The sequence below is a fragment of the Physeter macrocephalus genome, chromosome 18, assembly GCF_002837175.3.
Source record: "Physeter macrocephalus isolate SW-GA chromosome 18, ASM283717v5, whole genome shotgun sequence".
NCBI classification, from domain to species: domain Eukaryota; kingdom Metazoa; phylum Chordata; class Mammalia; order Artiodactyla; family Physeteridae; genus Physeter; species Physeter macrocephalus.
The window spans coordinates 54723352-54734813 of record NC_041231.1 but is presented as its reverse complement, the minus strand read 5'-3'; positions in this window follow the sequence as shown (position 1 = coordinate 54734813).

Genomic DNA, 11462 nt, shown 5'->3' with positions numbered 1-11462 from the left:
TTCCACTACTCAGTCTACTTTTTTGGGGCCCCAGTCCAAAACATGAGTGACAAGTGGAATCTATGAGGTATGGAACAGGGGAATCAGGCAGTTAATTATAGTTTCTTTTATTTGTCTAGAGAGGGAGGACCACCATTAGCACACTTTCTGGGAGAATTCCAAAAGATGTTTGTGGGCAGGAATGCTCTTTGTGATTGGACCTCACACCCTCCTTACACTGTTGGGATGTCTTGGCCCGTCCATGGGTTACTATCCTGGATGGAGATTAGAAGTTGTGCCCCAAAGTCCAGGAGACATAATGTCCCACGCTCTTGCCCTTTCTGCTGATACAACTCTAACCATGCCTCTTACCGTTAACCACCATTTGTTAAGTACTTGCTAGGGGGCAGGCAAGGTACATCTACATTTGTCATCTCACTTAATATTGAAAACATCCCTTTACTATAGGTAGCATTATTCTCATTTGGCTAATGTGGAAATTGAGGCACTGGGCTTCTTTTGTCTTCTTTACCTAGCTGGTCAGTAGTAGAGATGTGATTTGAAGTCAATCATCTAGCCTCGAGAGTCTTCCTCTTAAATATTATGTTGTGCTGTGTCCACAAACACTTATGGCCATCTGTGTCTGACCACTAGGATCACAGGGATTAAAACACTGCCCACTGGTTCATATTTCTGCCACTAGTCTAAGCCCCTTTCAGTGGCTTGAGTCAGAGCTGTAGACGTGGTGGGTCACGAATGCTGCAGAAGCTTTGAGAGCAGAATCTTCGGAGGGTCCCTGAGCGGGCTTCTCATTGTGGTGGCTTCTCTTGGTGCGGAGCACGGGCTCTAGGCGCATGGGCTTTAGTAGTTGTGGCACGTGGGCTTAGTAATTGTGGCTCGTGGGCTCTAGAGGGCAGGCTCAGTAGTTGTGATGCACGGGCTTAGTTGCTCCGTGGCATGTGGTATCTTCCTGGACCAGGGTTCGAACCCGTGTCCCCTGCATTGGCAGGCGGACTCTTAACCACTGCGCCACCAGGGAAGCCCAGATTCATTTTTGTTCGGGTCCAAGTTCTCTGACATGCATATTGATGGCACAAGTAGCATCACCTGTCATTTAGGGATGCTCCCTGGGAGTTTTGGGGTGAGACAACTCATTTCCACTACTCAGTCTACTTTTTTGGGGCCCCAGTCCAAAACATGAGTGACAAGTGGAATCTATGAGGTATGGAACAGGGGAATCAGGCAGTTAATTATAGTTTCTTTTATTTGTCTAGAGAGGGAGGACCACCATTAGCACACTTTCTGGGAGAATTCCAAAAGATGTTTGTGGGCAGGAATGCTCTTTGTGATTGGACCTCACACCCTCCTTACACTGTTGGGATGTCTTGGCCCGTCCATGGGTTACTATCCTGGATGGAGATTAGAAGTTGTGCCCCAAAGTCCAGGAGACATAATGTCCCACGCTCTTGCCCTTTCTGCTGATACAACTCTAACCATGCCTCTTACCGTTAACCACCATTTGTTAAGTACTTGCTAGGGGGCAGGCAAGGTACATCTACATTTGTCATCTCACTTAATATTGAAAACATCCCTTTACTATAGGTAGCATTATTCTCATTTGGCTAATGTGGAAATTGAGGCACTGGGCTTCTTTTGTCTTCTTTACCTAGCTGGTCAGTAGTAGAGATGTGATTTGAAGTCAATCATCTAGCCTCGAGAGTCTTCCTCTTAAATATTATGTTGTGCTGTGTCCACAAACACTTATGGCCATCTGTGTCTGACCACTAGGATCACAGGGATTAAAACACTGCCCACTGGTTCATATTTCTGCCACTAGTCTAAGCCCCTTTCAGTGGCTTGAGTCAGAGCTGTAGACGTGGTGGGTCACGAATGCTGCAGAAGCTTTGAGAGTAGAATCTTCGGAGGGTCCCTGAGAATATGCTACTGGAACAAGTATACTGTAGCAGTTTCTTCCTGTTACTCATGGGACCTCAGAGTCTGCTTCTGTCTGATCTCCATGTTAATTTCTTAACAATCTCCCCTTAGACTTTTAACTTCAGCAATGTCAAAAAATGTGTATTTCCTGAGTTCCCCATGCTCTCCTGCTGCCTGGGATGCTGGCCTCCTTCCCCATCCTTCACCTGGCGATGTTTTCTGCCCCTCCAGACTGACCAGATGCCTTACCTGGGCATTCTCTTGACATTCTTCTAGGTTTTTCCTGGTTCCCCGGAAGTTCTTACTCTGTCGAAAGTGACACCCATGGGGCATTTACCATGGCAAATCCAAATGATTCGTTTCATGTCTGTTTCCTAAACTTCTCTAGGACTTGGACTGGATACTGTAAATCTAGCATCTCCTGAGTCTGGCTGGAAGATCTCTGATACACATTTGGCACATTACCAGTTCCAGACAAACCTGGATAATGTGCTCTTTTCCAAGTGAATAGTTAGCTTTCATTGCTTTTTTATTAGATTGAATCATACGAAATTGCTGTTTTCATAAGTTAAAATTGCTTGAATACCAGCATTTCAAATGTATATTTTTCTATTCCCTTGAGCATTTTCAATCTGTTCCTCTCCTGGGTTCCTTCCTTTCTGCTTTTACAAACCAAGGGTTTCCCCTGTGTATCCTAAACACATCTTTTCCTTTTTCTGACACTGCCTTCCCATGAGTCCTGAACTTCTGGAAAGAGTTGGCTATGTTCACTGTTTCCACGTCCGCAGCACCCACTCATGCTTCAGTCTTTTGCCATCTGATCCTCCTTTTCTCTCCTCTCCTGAAGCTGCTTCAGTTGTTTTTAGGCAGCCCTGGAATTGCTCCAGTCTCAGGCTGATCCTGTTCTTCACCTTCTTGGACTTTCTTGCAGCATGAAAACACTGGGGTGACCCTCTTTTGAAACTCTCACCTTCCGTGACTTCCATGGCATGAGTTTTTTTTTTTTTTTTTTGAATCCTACTGATTTATTCCGTATCCACTCCATTTAAAGTTGAAGTATAAAATGACAACCCATCTCTCCTTTCAGTTGCATACAACACCGAAGATATTACATGAGAGCTCATGACGCCTATCCTGGAAAAGTAAATGCAATCAGTTCTATATAATTAATTGATAACTACATGTGTATTATTTTAAAACTAGAGAGAATATATGGAGAGCATTTAGAAATGAGCCCCAAAAGATTTGGAGAATTCAAAGACAATCTTTATAGTCTCAAAGAGGGTATATGTAAACTTTACTTACATTTCTGGAACCAAATTAAAGAAGCCATAGAAATAGAGGGTTTTATAGAATCAAGACTAAGCAAATAAAACCATGCCATGGCACTTGTACCTCTATCCATCTACCCTCTTCAGTGGTGGGGAACTCTCCTGGCTCCACCTCTCCTGGCCACATAATTGACTCTTTTTCCCATCCTTGCCTGAGTCCTGCCCAGGGGCATCCTCCACCCTCCTCCTCCCCTTGGGAGCCCCATGCATCTACCGTTTGTGAACATCTGCACGTCCAGCTGTAACGTGTACTCCAGGCCGAATTTCGCTCTGGCTTTGGTGTCTCAATAGGACTCAAACCAAGATTTTCATCTTTCTCCCCAGTTTGCTTTCTCTTCCTGTTATTTCCCCCTTCAATGGTCCTCTTTAATGTTTTTGCCTCTGGGTCCACCTCTAGCATTTCTCCCGTTCTTGCCCCACTGTCTAAGCCCTCACCCTGGACTGTTTCTTCCAGCATCCTAACTTTTTTCCACCTGTCTGCCAGCTCCACACGCTCACATGTTGAAAATAGTCCTTGATGAGGCTGACTTAATCACATTTGCATTTCCCACAGCAACTAGCACAGTGCTCAGGTTAAATAGGTCTTCGATACATATATGTTGAGTTCAGAGAAATTAATCTTTTAAATCACAGGTACAGTCAGACTGCATTGTTGTAAGTTTTGAAAAATAGAAGAAAGGAAAAAAAAAAATCAGAAATCTACCACCCCAGCACACTGTTCCAGTCACTTTAGTGTATTCTCTCATGAGTTTCCCTGTTCCTATTTTTAGGTGAGGTTTACAAAGTTGTTATTGTTACCCCAGTGGTCCACCCAGAGCACAGAGTTTCTTAGCAAGGGCTGCATCCTAGCAATTAATGTTGCTCACCAAATTTTTCCAGCTCTCTGCCTTCCCGGTGGGATTGTACTTCCCAGCTCCCTGCAGTTAAGTGAGGACATATGACCAGAACTGGCTGATGATCAATTCATTGCTGACCCCTCAGAGCATTCTCTCCATGGCTCTTCCATCAACTTTGGTCCTTGAGTGAGATCACAACACAGAGAAGCCCCCAAGTGACCCATGATGGCCATGAAGTGGGAGTGAGAAAAAAAGCTTTATTTTCAGCCCTTAACATTTTGGGTCTGTTACTGCAGCAAACCTTAGCTCAACTGGAGATGTAGATTTCTATCTCTGGGAGATTCTCTGATTTAACACCATCGTTTTACAGATAGAGAAACTGAGACTCAGACAAGGGAAATGGCCTAAGTCATACAGAGTCAGTCTTGGCACATGACTGGAGCCCAGGTTTGCTGACTCCTTGGACACTTTCCCCAGCGGCACCCTGGGTCCTGCATACGGCCAGCCTTGCATGATGCTGCCCTGCTTGTCCTCTCTGTTTTGTGGTACTTTTTCTGCTGCAGAATGTGTGAGGCCAGGCTGTCCCTGGAGTATGGGTCACTGACCTGCTCTAATTTTCTACCTTGACAGGTCATTTGAGAGAGCCCAGGGGTCCACTTTTGGAGCCCTCTGCCAAATGCCATGATACAGGTGCCCACCTCAGCACTATGGCAGCTAGAAGAATGCTTCCTTTTCCAAATGATCATCTCGAGTTTAGGCAACAGCATCTCTGTGCGAGTGAGAGTCCAACAATTCTACTTTGGAATTATCCGATGGTGACAAAATTCTCAGATTCAAAGGTATGAGGATAATTAGGACTTTCGTTAATCATTCTGTATCCCTTTGCCCCCACCCCCACCCCCCAGCAATGAGATTCACACAGATTAATTACTGTCTGCTATATATAAACGCAGAGAAAAGCAATCTGCCTTGGAGAGGCAGAGGGTAACTGTCATTTAATACATCACAGCTTTCCGCACACCTGTTCTCCCTTTGCTGTTGCCATGGAAACCACACTTTATAAGAGAAGCTGTGCATAATTAGCATGGATAGAGGTCTATATCAATCAGAATAATTTGGAAGAATACTAAAAACCCAAAGGAGCAGCCACAACTACTTGTCTCAGTAGGAAGGAATCAGATCTCCACTGTGTGGTAAGTGAGGAAGCAGTTACAGTAGGAAATCAGCAAGATTAGCAGTTCTGGGTCAGCTGAAAAACAAGGAGCCAGCCTTCCTGCACTGGAGAGCAAGAAAACTTTGACATGAGTTTGACTCTTTCCTTTTAAGTGCTCTTTAGAGTCACACAAAGGAGATACAAAGCCAAACAAATGCGTGAATTAACTTGGAGGTGATGGGGCTCAGGTAGCCAGAGCTGTGCTTGAGTAGGGAGGGCTCTGTGCATCTGGGGCACCCCTGCTGCAATGGCAGGCAGGGAGGCTGGGACTCCAAGGCTCCAACTGTGGGAGGAGCAGGTGGCTGAGGGTGGGGGTCCTTCAGGAACAGTGAGCAGCTTCCAAAGAGTGGGATTTTGTGAGTGGTTGGAATCACAAAATTTCCTTCTAGTGATGGAAAGAATTTCAGAAATAATCGAGTTCAAATGTGCTAGTTTTGGGGGGAGGAACGGGACTCACAGAGACATGCAACTCGCCTGAGGTTTCAAAGCAGTTGGTGGCCAAGCTCTCTGGTTCTCACTAGTACTCTTTGCCAAGGCCACTGATTGGACCACCACTGGGTTGAGTGTCCTGGTCAGAAATTCTTTGGTTCTTTATTACCGTGGGGATGAAACTGAGCACCTGGCACCAGAAGCCCTTTGGACTTTGGCATTTACAGTCTTTGACAGTTTCCCTTCAGGTGTGGACGTGCAAATTCATTCATTCGTTCATTCATTCATGCAATACACATTCATTAAGTAAAACGGGATCATATTAAGTTCTTTTGAGATAACACACACAAAGCTGCCTGCAGACTGTAAATTTCCAGAGCTCTTACTGGATCCGTGTTTATATTAATCAATAGTCATTCATTCAGCATTTACATATTGAGTGCCTACTATGAGCCCACTCTATTCTAGGTGCTGGGAAATAGCTATGAAAAAGGCACGAAGATCTCTGCCTTCACAGAACTTGCATTCTAGTGGGGAGAGACAGACCCTAAGTATGGAAACAAATAAGTAAGATAATTTAATTTTTTTGTAATTAAAAAAAATTTATTGAAGTATGGTTGATTTACAGCATTATGTTAATTTCTGCTATATAGCAAGGTGATTCAGTTATACATATATATATTCTTTTCCATTATGGTTTATCACCAGATATTGAATATAGTTCCCTGTACTATACATTAGGACCTTGTTTTTTTTTTTTGGTGCGCTATGCAGCTTGAAGGATCTTACTCCATTGCCCAACCAGGGATCGAACCCAGTCCTCAGCAGTGAAAGCACTGAATCCTAACCACTAGACCACCAGGGAGCTCCCTAGGACCTGTTGTTTATCTGTTCTCTATATAATAGTTTGCATCTGCTAATCCCAAACTCCCAATCCATCCCTTCCCCAACCCCCTCCCCCCTTGGCAACCAGAAGTCTGTCCTCTATGTCTGTGAGTCTGTTTCTGTTTTGTAGATAAGTTCATGTGTGTCATATTTTAGATTCCTCATATAACAGATATCATACGGTATTTGTCTTTCTCTGTCTGACTTACTTTGTTTCGTATGATCATATCTAGGTCCACCCATGTTGCTGCCAATGGCATTATTTGATTCTTTTTAATGGCTGGACTACTCCACTCTCATCAGGAAGGCGGCAAGAAAGGATCCGAGCAAGTGCCTAGTTCTGGTTAACATAGGTGACTTCAGAGTCTTTCCCCAAACTTCCAATCCTCTCTGGTTTAGCGGACTCTTGATTTGGGGCATGTTGGGCCTTGTTTTGGAGGTCAGCCTGCAAATACTGCTGTCCCTTCTGTTTCCTCTGGGCTGAGTTCTTCCCCCTAGAATTCATTCTCCAGATACTTCTTGTGTTGAGAAGCCACTCACTTCTCTAAGCAGACTTCACCCTTTCCAGGTTTAAAGTTTTATATTGTGTTTTTCTTTTACAGTTAATAGAGTATCAAAAATGAGGACAGTGGGACCCAGGATGAAGCAGGGTAAAGAATTTTCTCTGGAATGCTTATATGGGCGTTGCGCTGGGCCTGCTAATCTTAGTGTTTAGGCATCGTTTCTTTGGAAAAGTGATTATCCCTTGAAAGCTGGAATGGATAATGGGGAAACTCGAAACAACCTTGAAACTGGAATGAATGTTTTATTATGGATGCCAACTTCAGTGGTATTTGTACAGCAACAAAGCAGATCTTGAAGCCAGGCATTCATTCCTCTTTATTCCAGAGTCTTATCAATAGTTATTTGGACCAAGATTTAGCACAAAATATTGATTTTCTGTTTTTTTTAAAAAAAATAAATTTATTTATTTATTTTTGGCTGTGTTGGGTCTTTGTTGCTGTGCGCGGGCTTTCTCTAGTTGCGGTGAGCAGGGGCTACTCTTTGTTGTGGTGCGCGGGCTTCTCACTGTCGTGGCTACTCTTGTTGCGGAACACGGGCTCTAGGCGCGTGGGCTTCAGTAGTTGTGGCTTGCGGGCTCTAGAGCTCAGGCTCGGTAGTTGTGGCACATGGGCTTAGTTGCTCCGCGGCATGTGGGATCTTCCCCGGCCAGGGCTTGAACCTGTGTCCCTTGCATTGTCAGGCAGATTCTTAACAACTGCGCCACTGGGGAAGCCCATGATTTTCTGTTTATTCCTTTGGCCTTTATATTGATTGTATATTTGTATTGTTGTACTGAATATGGTTACTTATATATATATGTACATGAACAAAATATGTTTAATAAGCATGCATAAAATATATGAACTTCAAAACTGTTCCCTGGTGGCACATTAGTGCCTTGGTTGAAATATCTAAGTGACTTCCAGAAGAAATTGTTAGTTCCACTCCAGTGTACTTTGTTCCTGTATAGGAGTTCACACTCGATACAACAATGATTCTTAATTTTTTATTGTTGTTGTTTTACAGTCCCCTGAGAATTCTAGGAACTCTTATGTACAGGACAGAACAGATTAAAACAAAAACAAAAACAAAAACAGCTGTTGGGTTGGTTCCTAGAGGGAGAGACAAACTTTTTGATTCTATTCCATTATTATGGTGGAGGGCCTTTACAATGAAGAAATACAGTCCTGGGGTAGATTGCAAAAATGCTCTCTATTACCCACCTCTCTGTGGCTCTGTCCTTTGTAAATTGACTTTGCAACTCCTCTCGTCAAGAGATGAAGTCCATTTTCCTGTCTCTGAATCTGGGCTGTCCTCGTGACTTGCTTTGCCTGTATGATTTGGTAGAAATGACAGTTGCCAGTTTTGAATGTAGGCCTTGAGAGTTCCTGTGCTCTCCGCTACCTCTCTTGGGATTCCATCTTCCACCCATGTGATCAAGCCCAAGCTACCTTGCTGGAGGCTGAAAGAGAATGTGGACCAGAACCAAGTCAGTCTGAACATCTCAGACAAGGCCACCAAAGATCAGCTAAGCTTTCCTCGGCAGCTGACTACAGATACATGAGTGAGTGTAGCTGAGGTCAGATAAGCCTGGCTCAGATCTGCACAACCACCCATCTAACTTTCAGACTCATGAGCAATAGTAAATACTTATTGTTTTAAATGACTAAGTTTGGGATGGTTTGTTATGCAGCAATAGCTAGCTGATACAGATAGAATCACAAGAAATTGAGCTTCTTGAGTGAAAGATTCATGTCTGATTCTCTAGTTATTATGAGCTTCTTGAACATAATAGGTGTTTATTAGTAAATGTTTATTAAATTTGTGAGTAAATGTGATTAATTTGGTTTCCAGCATTGGAGGTCTTTCTAGTGGCACAGCTAGAAGGATGGTCATTTCCTTCACAAACCATGTGATTTCTGTAGGAGAGGAATGGATTCTGTAGCAGAAGTGCTAGTTTTTCCACAATATCTGCTCTCACCTTCTTTCTTAGTTCTAAGACCCTTAGTTTTTATATTGACATATGGATTCCTGCAATAAAGAATACATTTTCTGGCCTCTATCACATATATGTATATGACTAAGTTCTGGACAATGAGATGTAAGTGAAAGGAAGAGGCATGCTCTTTTTTACCTTCCCTCATTTTTGCTGGTTGGGATGCAGATGTGCTGGCTGGATATAGTGCAGCTATATTGGAAAATGGGGTAGAAATCATATGCTGAGAGTACAACACAGCAAATTTAAGGATACTGGGTCTGTGATCAGTGTTCTTAATTATTCACTCCCTCTTTCCTGTAAGAGAAAGAATCCTTCATTCATTTTATTATTTTTTAAACATCTTTATTGGAGTATAATTGCTTTACAATGGTGTGTTAGTTTCTGCTGTATAACAAAGTGAATCAATTATACGTATACATATATCCCCATATCCCCTCCCTCTTGTGTCTCCCTCGCACCCTGTGTATCCCACACCTCTAGGTGGTCACAAAGCACCGAGCTGACCTCTCTATGCTATGTGGCTGCTTGCCACTAGCTATCTATTTTACATTTGGTCATGTATGTATGTCAGTGCCACTCTCTCACTTCATCCCAGCTTACCCTTCCCCCTCCTTGTGTCCTCAAGTCCATTCTCTACATCTGCATCTTTATTCCTGTCCTGCCACTAGGTTCTTCAGAACCTTATTTTTTTTTTTTTAAAGATACATATATATCTGTTAACAAACGGTATTTGTTTTTCTTTCTGACTTACTTCACTCTGTAGGACAGACTCTAGATCCTTCCACCTCACTAAAATAACTCAATTTTGCTTCTTTTTATGGCTGAGTAATATTACATTGTATATATGTGCCACATCTTCTTTATCCATTCATCTGTTAGTGGACACTTGGGTCGCTTCCGTGTCCTAGCTATTGTAAATAGTGCTGCAGTGAACATTGTGGTACATGACTCTTTTTTTTTTTTTTAACATCTTTATTGGAGTATAATTGCTTTACAATGGTGTGTTAGTTTCTGCTTCACAACAAAGTGAATCAGTTATACATATACATATTAAATTTGTGAGTAAATGTGATTAATTTGGTTTCCAGCATTGGAGGTCTTTCTAGTGGCACAGCTAGAAGGATGGTCATTTCCTTCACAAACCATGTGATTTCTGTAGGAGAGGAATGGATTCTGTAGCAGAAGTGCTAGTTTTTCCACAATATCTGCTCTCACCTTCTTTCTTAGTTCTAAGACCCTTAGTTTTTATATTGACATATGGATTCCTGCAATAAAGAATACATTTTCTGGCCTCTATCACATATATGTATATGACTAAGTTCTGGACAATGAGATGTAAGTGAAAGGAAGAGGCATGCTCTTTTTTACCTTCCCTCATTTTTGCTGGTTGGGATGCAGATGTGCTGGCTGGATATAGTGCAGCTATATTGGAAAATGGGGTAGAAATCATATGCTGAGAGTACAACACAGCAAATTTAAGGATACTGGGTCTGTGATCAGTGTTCTTAATTATTCACTCCCTCTTTCCTGTAAGAGAAAGAATCCTTCATTCATTTTATTATTTTTTAAACATCTTTATTGGAGTATAATTGCTTTACAATGGTGTGTTAGTTTCTGCTGTATAACAAAGTGAATCAATTATACGTATACATATATCCCCATATCCCCTCCCTCTTGTGTCTCCCTCGCACCCTGTGTATCCCACACCTCTAGGTGGTCACAAAGCACCGAGCTGACCTCTCTATGCTATGTGGCTGCTTGCCACTAGCTATCTATTTTACATTTGGTCATGTATGTATGTCAGTGCCACTCTCTCACTTCATCCCAGCTTACCCTTCCCCCTCCTTGTGTCCTCAAGTCCATTCTCTACATCTGCATCTTTATTCCTGTCCTGCCACTAGGTTCTTCAGAACCTTATTTTTTTTTTTTTAAAGATACATATATATCTGTTAACAAACGGTATTTGTTTTTCTTTCTGACTTACTTCACTCTGTAGGACAGACTCTAGATCCTTCCACCTCACTAAAATAACTCAATTTTGCTTCTTTTTATGGCTGAGTAATATTACATTGTATATATGTGCCACATCTTCTTTATCCATTCATCTGTTAGTGGACACTTGGGTCGCTTCCGTGTCCTAGCTATTGTAAATAGTGCTGCAGTGAACATTGTGGTACATGACTCTTTTTTTTTTTTTTAACATCTTTATTGGAGTATAATTGCTTTACAATGGTGTGTTAGTTTCTGCTTCACAACAAAGTGAATCAGTTATACATATACATATGTTCCCATATCTCTTCCCTCTTGCGTCT